The 13,121-nt window shown below is 45.4% G+C and overlaps 1 protein-coding gene across 8 annotated transcripts in view; it reads left to right on the top strand.

Annotated features, from left to right (window-relative positions):
* LOC124615399 (myocyte-specific enhancer factor 2) overlaps window positions 1–13,121 on the top strand; it is an 870,744-nt gene that overhangs the window by 744,033 nt on the left and 113,590 nt on the right. Inside the window, exon 1 of one of the 8 annotated variants that reach the window (XM_047143242.1) lies at window positions 1,642–1,696. The exons of 6 other annotated variants lie outside the window; for them this stretch is intronic. The gene's annotated coding sequence lies outside the window, so the exon portion shown is untranslated. Of the gene's footprint in view, window positions 1–1,641; window positions 1,697–1,820; window positions 1,976–13,121 lie in introns of those variants that run through there. One more of the 8 variants, XM_047143241.1, reaches the window with a different exon arrangement.

The raw sequence follows: 13,121 nt of genomic DNA, 5'->3' as shown, positions 1-13,121 counted from the left end.
ATAAATAGAGACTAGGGTTACCTTTTAAGTAAGATTGCGAACCTTATTTTATAAGATAAAAAACTATCATTGACTCAGCCGGCAGAATTACATTGAAAATGGTACTCGACAGGAATTCACCGGTTTGTGCCAGGTTTCACCATTGGGGCGTTGTACGTTCCTTTACGTTTGGGGACAACAGTGACGATTTGTAGCGCACGTGCTGTAGGCCTTTCACGGCATACAAAAGGGCCGTCGTTTAAGATACGGATCAGTTCCGGCTGTATTAGCATACAGCGTTGTCTTCTGAAGGCGGCAGCCAGGTGGACCGTGGAAATATTGTGTTCAGATCTCTGCACGATCCGGCTGCTGAACCGAGAAGAATATCATCAGTTGATATGCCGGGAAAGCATTCGTAATTACATCTGTATTTATCTGTTATGTATTATCTTAACATATTTTTCTTGATTACGTATCTTGATGACTGACTGAGGGTCACCCGGAAGCCTTGAACTGACTGTTGCTCTATCAGTTGGACATATAAAACTACGCATTAAACATAATGTTGTTCGTAATGAGATCCGTAACGATATTCCCCGGTGACAATGAAGCAGCACATGACTCAATGTACGCAAAACATAATCGAAATTGAAAATATCGTCAGAAACACAAGAGCAAAAGTAGTCGATAATTCATAGCAGAGATACCAGTTGTAATGAGTGAAAGATATATTCCTTCGGGCGGAAATGAATTCTGTGGCACGCAGCTGAGACAACATCCGAAAACTGATGCAGACGGTGTCGTCGTTTGGAATAGGCCGCTGAGCTGATATCGAGCCTTCGGAACTTAAATCATGGTGTGAGAGCTAACCGCAAATTATCAGGAGATTGCTCCGACATGCACTTGACGTTGAGAGAGGGTGGAAAATTTTTGCGCTTCGATCAATCTCGGTTAGAAACAACGTTTGCCCGTGACAATGGACAGGTTAAGAAAAGTAACAGAGTCGCTTCCGACCGTCCGTCTACGAGTAATATAGTCGAAATTGAAATACCAGAGAAAAGACGCATGATGAATCTTAGGAGAGATACGAACTATAGTCAACGAAACATGTACCGAAAGTCCCGGCCCAGCACAGACCCTTAACCTTCCAGGAAGTTTCAAATCAGCGTACACTCCACTGAAAACTGAAAATAAATTCTGGAGAAAAACAAATTTTACCCTTTGAGAGAATAAGACTCCTATGTCAAGCCGCTTTCGAAAGGTAAGGACTGAAAGGAGGTGAGCAGTTTGATGCTTACGTTGTCGGTCTTGGAGCAGGCAGTGAGCGGATATCGAGCCGTGAAAAACGCTAGGAAATTAAATCAGGGTGTCAGAACTAACCACGAATTAGCACGAGAGCTCTGCGGCACGCAGCTTGACATTGAGTGTGTGTGGAAAACTTTTGCGCGTCGGCCACTGTCGGCTAGAGTCGGGAGCGCTCGGCAGTCGCACGCGGCGGGAAGGGGTTGCGGTGACGGCCGCGCCTCGGCGTCCGGAAGGGGGAGGGGGGTGCCGGCGCTGGGGGAGGGGCGCGGCGGGTCGGGGGAAGGTAAGGCGCCGACGTCGGCGCGGTGGTGGGGGGCGGCCGGCGAGCGCAGCGCCGCCGCGCGGGCACACCGCCACCGCCGCCGACGGCAGAGACGCGGACGCGGACGCCGCAGCCCGCAGCGCAGGTCAGGTAAGCGACCAGGATAGCGCCGATTTATTTTGAAACTGACAATTATTTTTGGGAACTTTTCGGCCGTTAATGAATGCGAGGCCGCGCCTGCGGTGCCGGGCCGCCGGCCAGTGGCGGAGCGGGGCGCGCGCCGTTCGCACCGCGGCTTCTCTTCACTTTCCCCGATATTGCGACGTCGCCGCTTTTGTTTGCTCGGACGCCCTCCGTCCGCGACTTGTTCCGGCCGCAGCTGGTCGCTGTTGCTCTCGGCATGGACCGACGGGGACCCACCGCGCTGCTGTGAGTTAGCCGCCTGTGTGGTTCAGCCCAAAATGCTGCCCCCCGTCCCCCCACGTCGTGATTTCTGCGAACTTCCTCAGGGTCGGACCTTCCGCGACTTTCTCGACTGGAACGCGCACATCGATTTTCTTCTCGCCGTACTACTAGATGCCAAAGGAATGTATCATTCGCAGTACGGACTCGCGGCTGCAGAGCCCAACTTTTACTCCAGACAGAATGGACGGATGTTTGCGTCGATACGTGTCACCCAGTGGCGGATTCCTATTTCATCAGAATTACTTTTTCGGAAATTTTACGGAAGACCAGTTATTCTGCTTTTAGGAGAACTATTGGTTATACATTATTAACTTTCGTCGCATTAATTATCTGCATCAAATGGCCATCCCGACATACGCTACTCACCTTTCACAAAATTTTCTTAACTCGCGTGTTTCTGAATTTAGTTTTGTGTATCGTTTTCTGCCACGGCGACAGAACTAACGCGACTGCACTTTACTTTATATAAAGTTTGCATGTCTGCAGTGCTCTACAGAACAATTGAATTGTTTCGTAACGTGTACTTCTGCCTTATTTACTTTTTTGTTTCATTCTAGCCTCGGTGGTCTTTGTTGTTTCGTGCTTTATTTTAGCTGTAAGGGAGCATCGCCGTTGTCATACGAGCCACTCGAATGTATTCACGTTTTGTCAGTTTAACATCAGCGCGCTATTCCGAGAAAGGCGGGGGAAAAATGGGTGCGAGTGCGGACGCAGGCTCGCGATGCGTTGTTATTGTCTTTGTGGGGGCAGGGTGTCCTCTGTTGTGGCGCGGCTCCTGAGGACATTGTGCAGCAGCGGCAGTGCGTTTGTGCCGCCCGCTTTGTGCGCGGTCTCGAAAGCCTCCTGCCTTTGTCCGGCGCCCATTCGAGATGTGCACGCGGATCACACGTCTTTATTACACCACGTTATATTTTCGTCGCAATGGCACATTCAGCACCACCCAGTGCACACCCAATTGTCGAACGTGGGACTTGCTTGCGATACAAAACGTAGAAACGGAGTGACAAAACTGAAAAGTACTATGAGCCCAGTGTAACGCATTTCAAGACCAACTGCCGTGCGCGATCTCTATCATTCGGCTGTGCGTTAGTCTAGAATGTTATAGTGGCGAATCGCTCCTATCGCACAGTGTTTGTCCAACCCTGTTAACAATTACGTATAGGGTAGGAAACTGATTTGTCGTCTTTTCCGCGCTACGATCCTAATAATGATGTTGATCTTTCCAAATGACTGCTTTCACGTTATAAAATTTGGTAACACACGAGTGTGGCACATTGTATCTATGCGAATTATACATTATAATCTATAATCTTGTACTCTGCCTTCAATACTTCCGATTTATGCCCTCGTTTCTGTTTTCCTTTTTCTTTTTCATTCCGAAGAGTTCTTTTCTGGCGTCTGAACCCTCCTTTCTTCCTTTTCGCTCAGCATTAATATTTTTCTTGCATGTAGTAGAGAAAGAAATGTCTCAGGTTTCCAGTATTTGATCATAAGTTTTTTTTATTACCTCTCTCCTTACATTTTTGTACAGTGCACTACCAATGTAAAAGCATTCTTCTATTTCAGCCACCCACTTCTCCTTGTGTACCACAGGAAGCTGAGCAAGTCATATAATGCCGAATATCATTTTTAATAAACGTCGTCGCTCTGTTGAAATTTTCCTCTCACTAGAACAAAGGCTAGTACAGTGTTTGACAAAGAGAACAATAAAACATTTTTTCCTCGCCGATTTTTCTGCCTGCCTGCGAATGCGTCACAAAACACGACTTTTGCTCGTCACACTAGTGCCAATTGTTTCGCTGGAATCAGGTGGTGTGCCGTAATGGCAGCAACTGACGGAACACATTGAATTCACGTTGCTGAATGCAGAGAATTGGAAACTCCGAATTGTTACCAGTACGCGGTTCTATATGGTAAATGCACGTAATTATCTGTCTTCGTTGGTGAGAAAAACCGTTTTTGCAGCATGGTGGTTATTAGCGGAACACAGTTTTATTTACAACCAGAGCTCATCAAAATGAACCAAATTGTGGATATCGGAAGTGTAGTGAGCCGACGAAATCTGTAGGTAGGATTGCCTGTTGTCTTTAATTTAATTACATGCCTTTCATAATTCAGCAAGCACCGTGACCGCAAATCAGCTCCATACCTAGTGTTTGCCGAGCGCCCTGTCCTATCTTGGCCCTTCCCCCATCCCACCCGGCTGGAAAAGATCGTCCCTTTCTACGACTGGAAATATCTTCACTTCTTTTGCAGTTCACACTCTCAACACGATCAATATTGCAAAACACGATATTGGATAACGTTGCAAATTTATTTGAAGACACTAACATCTATTGCCTATGAGTTAGCTTTTAGGAATCAACATGGGTTCCGAAAACAACGAATGTGTGAAACCCAGGTCGCTCTGTTCGTCCACGAGACACAGAAAGCAGTGGATACAGGCGCACAGGTAGCGCCGTGTTCCTCGAACTCCGAAGCTCATTCGATACAGTTCCGCACTGCCGCCTAATGAAAACAAAATACGAGCGTGTGAATATCAGGCCAACAGTGTGATTGGATTGAAGAGTTTCCAGCAAACAGGACACAGCGTGTCATTCTTAATGGATAAAAGCCTTCAGACTTGAAAGTAACTTCGGTCATACCCAAAGGGACCATTATAGGACCATTACTTACCACAATATACATACATATATAAATGACTTAGTAGATGACGTCGCAAGTTGCATGAGACTTTACGCGGATGATGCTGTTGTATGCAATGAAGTCGCGATGCTAGAACATTGTAGTGAAGTGGAGGAAGATCTGAAGAGAATCGACGTTTGGTGCAGGAAGTGGTAGTTGACCCTCAGCTAAAAAAAAATGTAACGTATTGCGAATACATAGACAGAAGAAACCTTTTATTGTATCATTGCAAAATTGAAGTAACAATCACTGGAAGGAGCTATTTCCATAAAATATCTAGTATTTTTCATACGGAGCGATTTGAAGCGGAACTGCCACATGAAATTAATCGCCTGTAGTCCATCAACAAAGGAAGTAGCCTACAAAACCCTCGTTTGACCAATTCTCGAGTACTGTCCGTTAGTCTGGGATCCGTACGAGATAGGATTGATAGAGGAAATAGAGAGGATTCAAAGAAGAGCGGCCAGCATGTTTCGTTACCGGTTCACTTAGATAACACGAAAGCGTCAAGGATTTGCTTAGTCGACACCAATGTCAGACGCTATAAGAGAGGCGATCTGCACCACGGCGTGGATTATTGTGAAAGTTCCGAGAGTGTACAGTCCTAGACGAGTCAACCAAAATATTGCATCCTCCTACGTGTATGTCGCGAAAACGCCATGAAGATGTCCACTGGGGGCTTACCGGCAATCACTCTTCCCCCGAACCATACGCGACTGGAGCAGGAGGAAGGGATGAGTCACACTGGTCCATGAAGTACCCTCCGCCACACACCGCAAGGTGGATTTCGGAGGATAGATGTAGATGTAGTTTCACGTTACAGTTGGTTTTGACAGCGTCGTGAACCTGCATAATTCTACTTCTTTCCCCCAGCGTCATTTCTGAAGAACCCAGCGAAGCGTGTTGTCCCCTGCTCGCCGAATTTTCGAGAAGTTACGACTCGGCTGGCGCGCTGGCGGCTGCGTCCGCCTGGCAACGCGGCAGAACGCAGCTCCCGACGTCAGGGCTAGAGGTACGTGGCGGGGTAGCGCCTCCCGGCTCTAGGCGGCCGTGTCCGGCGAGAATTGGAGGAAGCGTCGCATTCTGAACAGCACATACAACCGCCACCTGCTGTTTCCGTAGAAGTGAAAGTACAACAAGAAGCGCCCGTTCTCATGAAGAGAACGGTCTTCCATTGTAGGCAACGCCAAAAATTTTAGAAAAAAAAATTCAGCGTGGAAGAGCAAAAGTGCCTTATACAGAATAGTCAGATACAGGTCTCGAATTAAACACGGTGCGCTGTCGATGGCAGTTCTTGTTTTGTTTCTTTTTTTTCCTTACATCGAATAAAAATGGGAGACAGGTCGCGGTGAGAAAAGGAATAGCAAATATCAAATGTAAATAAATAAAAGTACGATGGCAGTGTTCAAGCCTACATACCTCGCTTTCCTTGGTTTCGTACTTCGTCATTACTCCGCAGAGCTGTAATCTACAATTACTCGGCTGCAGTTCTGTCATGACAGCTTCTCTGCACACTTGCATCGCTTAAAACTGACGAAATTCATATACCTGTGATTACGATAATTCACGCGCTGGGGATTATTAATCATTTAATCATTGTTTTTTTCTCTCTTAATTTCAGTAACATAGAAAATAATTTCTCTCAGAATTGAGAAAATTTAGGGTACCATGCTCGACAAGCAGAAGACAGTTCTTAGATTTCTGATCAGCTCTATTGTAGTGTAGTTAGCATTTTTAAAATCTCGCCACAGACGTATAGAGAAGACGCTGTCACCATTTTCACCGGTTGGTTATAAAATTGTTCGTGTGTCAGACAGGTGTGACTTTGAAAACCTCTTTATGAAAATTTTTTGTAGAGAAAAATTTAACTATCACGTTTGTGATCAGAATTTTTTTCATCACTCACAGTGAGGAAATATTGTTTAATTACTTTGGAGTAACTGGCCCACTTACATATTTCAATATACTTTTTCGTAAATGATGATGACTAAAAGCCATAGCTAACAATTGATACTAATTACGGTAAATCGCAAAATTTACAATTCGGTCTCTTAAGTACTTAATATAATCAATTGCACTTGGTATCGTCGTCAGAAAATCTTGTGAATGTTCACATTTGCCGGCCGCGGTGGTCTAGCGGTTCTAGGCGCGCAGTCCGGAACCGCGCGACTGCTACGGTCGCAGGTTCGAATCCTGCCTCGGGCATGGATGTGTGTGATGTCCTTAGGTTAGTTAGGTTTAAGTAGTTCTAAGTTCTAGGGGACTAATGACCACAGATGTTAAGTCCCATAGTGCTCAGAACCATTTTTTTTTTTGTTCACATTTGCCGTTAGGTTGCTGTGTTGCGTGATGTGACGGATTATCTATCTTTCGATGCGACAATCAGACTTTGAGGACGGCACTATGTTTATCTTTCGAATCGCATCACCATGACTGATCCTGATCCAGTTAATGGCTGACAATGTCTTATGCGATAGTTTAGAGCCAGCTGGCGTAGTTGATATGCCCGGCAAGTGAAGAAGACCACTGTTTCTACTCATGCGTATTTATTGGTCGTTGTGGAATTAGAATAAGCTGACTCCCAAGCAGACTTCACAAACGTCATCATCATCACCACCACCACCACCACCACCACCACCACCACCACCACCACCACTGTCAGGATTAAACGTATGCTTGTTCCTTCTTTGTGGTTCAGCCTTGTATTCTCATCTTGGGTCTTCCAAGGATTTTTTTTTCCCTATATGCTACACATTATGTCGATTTTAGTGGTTAATACCACATGGTCCTTCCATTTACCTCTTTATTCGTTTGTTATATCATTTATTGGGTCAACTGTTATCTTTTGTAAGATCTTCATTTTTATTGTCTAGCTGTACACATTATTTCACAGCTTTTAGGAACGTCATCTCAGACGCTTGAATCATATTCATCTCTCGTTTGATAAATGTGCAGGTATCAAGCCTTAGAAAAGTACGGCAGGTGCCAGAGTTTTTTAAATTTAATTTTAGTTTCTTTGTTTGCTCATATATTGCAATTTTCCAGCTTGTTTTATCTACATCTTGGTCTTCTAGATAGCTTATTTAATTTCCAAGAGAGCTGAAATTTCTTTCTTGGTCTGTTATCTTGCCATGAATGAAAATTCTTGGTCTTATATGCTTGACTCCTCTAAATGACATTAGTTTTTGCCTTATCAGTAGAGATATTCCAGTTATATTCTTGGCACAGTTAGCTCAACTTTTGAACTACAATTCGATGCGGCATTGCTTTGGATTACAAAAGTATAGGGAAGGAAATCGACCATGCCCCGTTCAAAGGAACCACTGCAGCATATACCTGGAGCGATTTCGGAAAATCACCTAAAACGTAACTCACTATTGTCGGACGGGGTTTGAACAGGCGATCATCCGAATGCGAGTTCTTTGTGCTAACCAGTGCAGCACTTCGATCGGTGCAAATAAACAACTGTGTGTGTGTTTCGTATAATTTTTTATACTTTGGTGAATTAAAAATTTCCACCTTCTCAAGTGATCGTCAGTATATAAGGGTCATTGGAAAGAAACGAGCCAGAAGCTGTAAAATGAAAACAGTTGATGGGATCGCAATGCCATTGCCTACAAAAGAACGCTTGGTCCGTGTAAGAGCGCTGAGGACCCAAACTCGCCGCAAGAGGGATGTGGTGGCACACCCATGTGACGGAAGAGTGAACACGTGGATACGTCGACTGTCCACTGCACTCAGTCGTGCTGAAAGTAAGAAAATGGGGCTTCAGGAGAAGAGCAAACGGATGCAGTACGTTACCTGATGCATCATCGCAGGATGGCACAAGTGTAGGAAGAACACTGCATGTCCGCTGCAAGCTTTAAGGCATGGTACAAGCGATTCGAGGAATGGCGGATACCATTGGCGGACTGACACACGATCTGAAACGCCACAGCGCACTGCCGATACCGTTTCCCGGTAGGTGGATGCCCTCATTGTTGAGGACCAGCGAGTTACGGCCGCAGCCGTTGCCACAGAGGTCGGATGGAGCGTCGGAACTGCAACGGACATTCAGAGGTCTTCGTACACTTGTGCCATTCTTCTATGAATTTCCGTTCCTGCACTCCCTCTGCTCTCAGGAAGCGCGCTGCACCCGTTTACTCTCGTTCTGGAGTCTCCAATCCTCTGTTTTCTACACGGCTGAGTGCAACGGGTGCGTGCTTACTCTGCCCACCTGTCCGCGCGTGGTGTGTGTCTATGTCACTCTAGCGGCAAGTTTGGTGCTTCGTCGCTCCTATAGGGACAACACCTTCTTTCGTAGGCCGTGGCATTACGATCCCTTCAGCGCTTTTCATTTTAGAGCCTCCGGCTCGTTTATTTTTCAATGACTCTATACATATTAAAGTTAGCGTTTCTTCATAACACAACCTAAACACATAACAGAGACTTTACCCATTAGTACTTTATTCTCCTTCGCTATTTACAATAGTCTGCCCACGCTGGGGTATAATTTCGATTCCGCGACTTTATAAATCACGTAGTTTTGAGGTGAAGAACTCTCGTCGAGCCATGTTCGGAGCACGTTTTTATCCGGAAAAGAGGTTCCTTGAAAGTTGCTCGCTAGAGCGTGAAAGATGTAAATCTGAGCACGTAATATCAGGTGAATAAGGTGGATACGGAAAGATTCCCAAGCCAACTAATGTACAGTGTTCTTTGTCAGTGTAGCAGGATGTGGGCGTGCGTTATCGTGAGGAAGCATCACTTCACGCAGTCTTCCTGGTGGTTATTGGTGGATGGCGTCTGCAAGACGTCTCACTTGTTGACAATAAATTTCAGCAGTGATTGTTACACCTCGGGGAAGCAATTTGTAGTACACCACACCGTTGCTGTTCCACCATGTGCATAACGTTATCTTTTGTGGAGCCACGCAGGTCTTTGTACGGGGAGTCGGTGCTTTGTTTAGGCTCAATCAAATGGTTCAAATGGCTCTGAGCATTATGGGACTTAACATCTGAGGTCATCAGTCCCCTAGAACTTAGAACTACTTACACCTAACTAACCTAAGGACATCAGACACAGCCATGCCCGAGGCAGGATTCGAACCTGCGACCGTGGCAGTCGCGCGGTTCCAGACTGAAGCGCCTAGAACCGCTCGGCCACAGCGGCCGGCTAGGCTCAATCATTCCTTTCTTTGCCATACGTTAGCGTAAAGACACCATTTCACTTGACCAGGTGTTGTTCACGAGCCAGTTGGTGAGGAGCAAGCAGAGACTCACATATGGCCACCCGGTGACTTTTGTGATTTTGGCTTAGAGCATGCGGTTGCACCCGATTTACAACCATTACCGTCGCATGCAAATGTCGCACGATGGTGGAATAATCACAGTTCATCACATTTGTCAGTTATCGAGTACACTGATGTGGATCATTGTGTATTAATGGGTTGAAACGATCTTCATCAAATGTCAATGGTCTTCGTGGCGTGGAGGGTCACTACTGTCAAAACGACCCACCTTAAAACGATAAAATCATTTTCTTGCCGTGCTCTGTCCAATCGCATTATCCCCATACATGGCGCAAATATTTCTGGCTGCCCCCGCTGCTGTCACCACTGTATTGAACTCAAACAGAAGAATATGTTGGAAACGTTCCGATTTCTGCACTTGGCAGACCATTTTCTAGCGTCCACAGTTCAACTCACTATGTCTACATGTCAAAATAACAATATGTAAACTCAAATAGCAACAGTGCACAACAAACAAAAAAGGACAGTCGACAAATAAACCCATAGGAACCGGAATACTAACATGAAAAACAAAACCACACAACCTAATATATACGAAAAAGTGCAGGGAGAAGATCCTTGATTTAATTTAATTTTATCACATATTTGTGAGCCAGTCTTGCTCTTGATTAAAACTTTGGATAAATTTCCGTTGGTGATAAGCTATGTAAAGCAAAATATCTTTGATGTAGGCACAGTGTTCTGTTTTGAACGAAACACGGAGAACACGCTTACTTGAAAAAGTCCTTTACATAAAAGTATTTGCAGATAACTGTGGCACTCGACTTATACTTGTATTATTGTGGAGCATGAGCTAGTACGACAGAAGACAGCTGCATTGCTGTCGACGCCATGTTTGTGCCAGGCAGAGAAACGGTGTGCTTGCCGGCGTGGATGGGGTCGTGGTGTGACTGGTGCTGTTTAGCGGGCTGGTGCTGTTTAGCGGTGAACTTGGTGACGACGTGGAGCAGTTGGAGCAGCAGTGTTTGTCTGGCGACACCCCGCGGCCGGCAATTACCGTACGCCCTAGTCCCGGCCTACCCCGGCGCCCTCGCGCCCAACTCAGTGTCCCCGCAGTTCCCGAAAAGTACGCTACAAAATGCAAGCGTAGGCTGGCAGCGCTGTTTATTGTACGTGCGTACGCTTCCGCGAGAGGTGGAAGAAACGAGTGCAGACTTTTATTTTGACGCGTTTTATTATTCTTTTTTATTGCTTCATTTGGCGGATGATAATCAGTGGGTTGTTACAATTGCCGGTTTCGGCTGTGATATACAGCCATCCTCAGAGCGCTGTAGCAGCACAAGGAGCTTTCTAATTCGCGAGAGAATCACAAACCCAAAGGATCTCACCAATTTTGCTCATGTTTCGTACGACTGGAGTAATATTGAATGCTGCCCTGGTACGATGCGCTATTCAGGCACTATCGAGAAATCGGGATTCAAAGTTCCACGAGACTGTTGAGTGCCAGGCGTCGAGCAACGGAGTTAACGCAACCGGCCGAGGCGACAAAATAGAAGTCTGCTTCGTTGGAGTCACATAATTTTTTTTCTTCTCTCTAATCTCCACAGAACGCGTATATCGCTACAAGGAATCATTTTTTCTTCAGAAAGGATAATAATTGCTACATTCGAGGCAAGGCATAATCGAGGTACCTGCATAATAAATAATTGTTAAGAAATTTATCTATCGGAACATTCAAACGCGTATTGCAAATACTGTGTACCTTATTCAAAACCGGCATAGCCTCGTATGGAATCACTTCGACACGCGCATGGGTGTGTCGGTAAACAAATGATTTCATCTTAATTCCTGGTTACATCTTGCTTATACTGCCCCATGAATGTTCCATAACGATTATGAATGGAGTTGGTGCTCCTTCCCGAAGAAAAATGATCCCTTGTAAATGCAAGTATTTGGTTGAGATTTGAGAGAGAAAAAATTACGTGGCCCGAAAGAACGGGCAGATTTTTAGTCTGACGCCCTACCCGGATGCGGTGACGGCGCTGCTCGACGACTAATGCTCTCATATGGTACCCATCAGGCTCGTAAAACTTTGGATCTAGATTTCTAGAAAACACTCGAGAAGTGCATCGAACTAGAGCAGCACCCGTTACACATATGTGCACTGTGTTAAAGGTGAGCAAAACCGGTCCCCCTTCGGTTTATACTTCCCTCCTGAGTTACCGGAGTGCCTTGTGCTGCAGAAAGATGCAGGGATGGCTGTAGACCACAGCCTAAACCGGAAATCGTTGCATAAACCAATCATTATCAATTGGCAAAGAAAATAATAAAAAATTGGATTTGTGGAAGTGAAAACGTCATACCGATGCGTGTTTGTCCGCAGTATTTCAAATGTTCAAATGTGTGTGAAATCTTATGGGACTTAACTGCTAAGGTCATCATCAGTCCCTAAGCTTACACACTACTTAACCTAAATTATCATAAGGACAAACACACACACCCATGCCCGAGGGAGGACTCGAACCTCCGCCGGGACCAGCCGCACAGTCCATGACTGCAGCGCCTTAAACCGCTCGGCGCAGTATTTGTTTCGACTTTGACGTCATCACACCAGTGTAGGCGCATGAGGGTGCTCGTTATGAGATAGCCTTAAGTAAAGTTATAAATTGGTATTGCCTAAAAAAGCCTGCTGGGATAAAGTGAGAAAATATAAATTTTCGCTGGAATGTACGTGAAAATCGTTATTAAACTGAAAATTACAAAATAACAAAAGCTGTCGTCTCACGTGACTCGTAAATGCGATCGGGATTACTGAAAATCGCGTCAAAGGGAAGCTCGCATCGAAAGAAATTCAGGAAACCTAAAATGTCCAGTGCCGAGCGAACGCGAGAGCTGCGGCAGCGTCGTAAAGAAAATGGATTCGATGCAGTGTGAGGTGTACATGTGTTACCTCAGGTATCACACACCTTGCTACATGTGATGAACTTGCGCTTATCTATTTTTTAACCATTACACTACTCTGTGTAACCATTGTATTAAAGAGACTGATAATTTAATTTCGTATTAATACGAAACGCCAAATGCACCATGTAAGTTTCAGCAGTGAACGACTCGTGCCGTAGTGCCTTTCCGTGAATATTGGCCACTCAGTGTAATTTTCTTGAGTTGCAGAACCGTTATTCTCACATTGATTCTAAA

Source organism: Schistocerca americana, chromosome 5 (genome assembly GCF_021461395.2).
Source record: "Schistocerca americana isolate TAMUIC-IGC-003095 chromosome 5, iqSchAmer2.1, whole genome shotgun sequence".
Lineage (NCBI taxonomy): Eukaryota > Metazoa > Arthropoda > Insecta > Orthoptera > Acrididae > Schistocerca > Schistocerca americana.
Note: the sequence above shows the minus strand (reverse complement) of the source record. Positions and strands in the feature narration are given on the sequence as shown.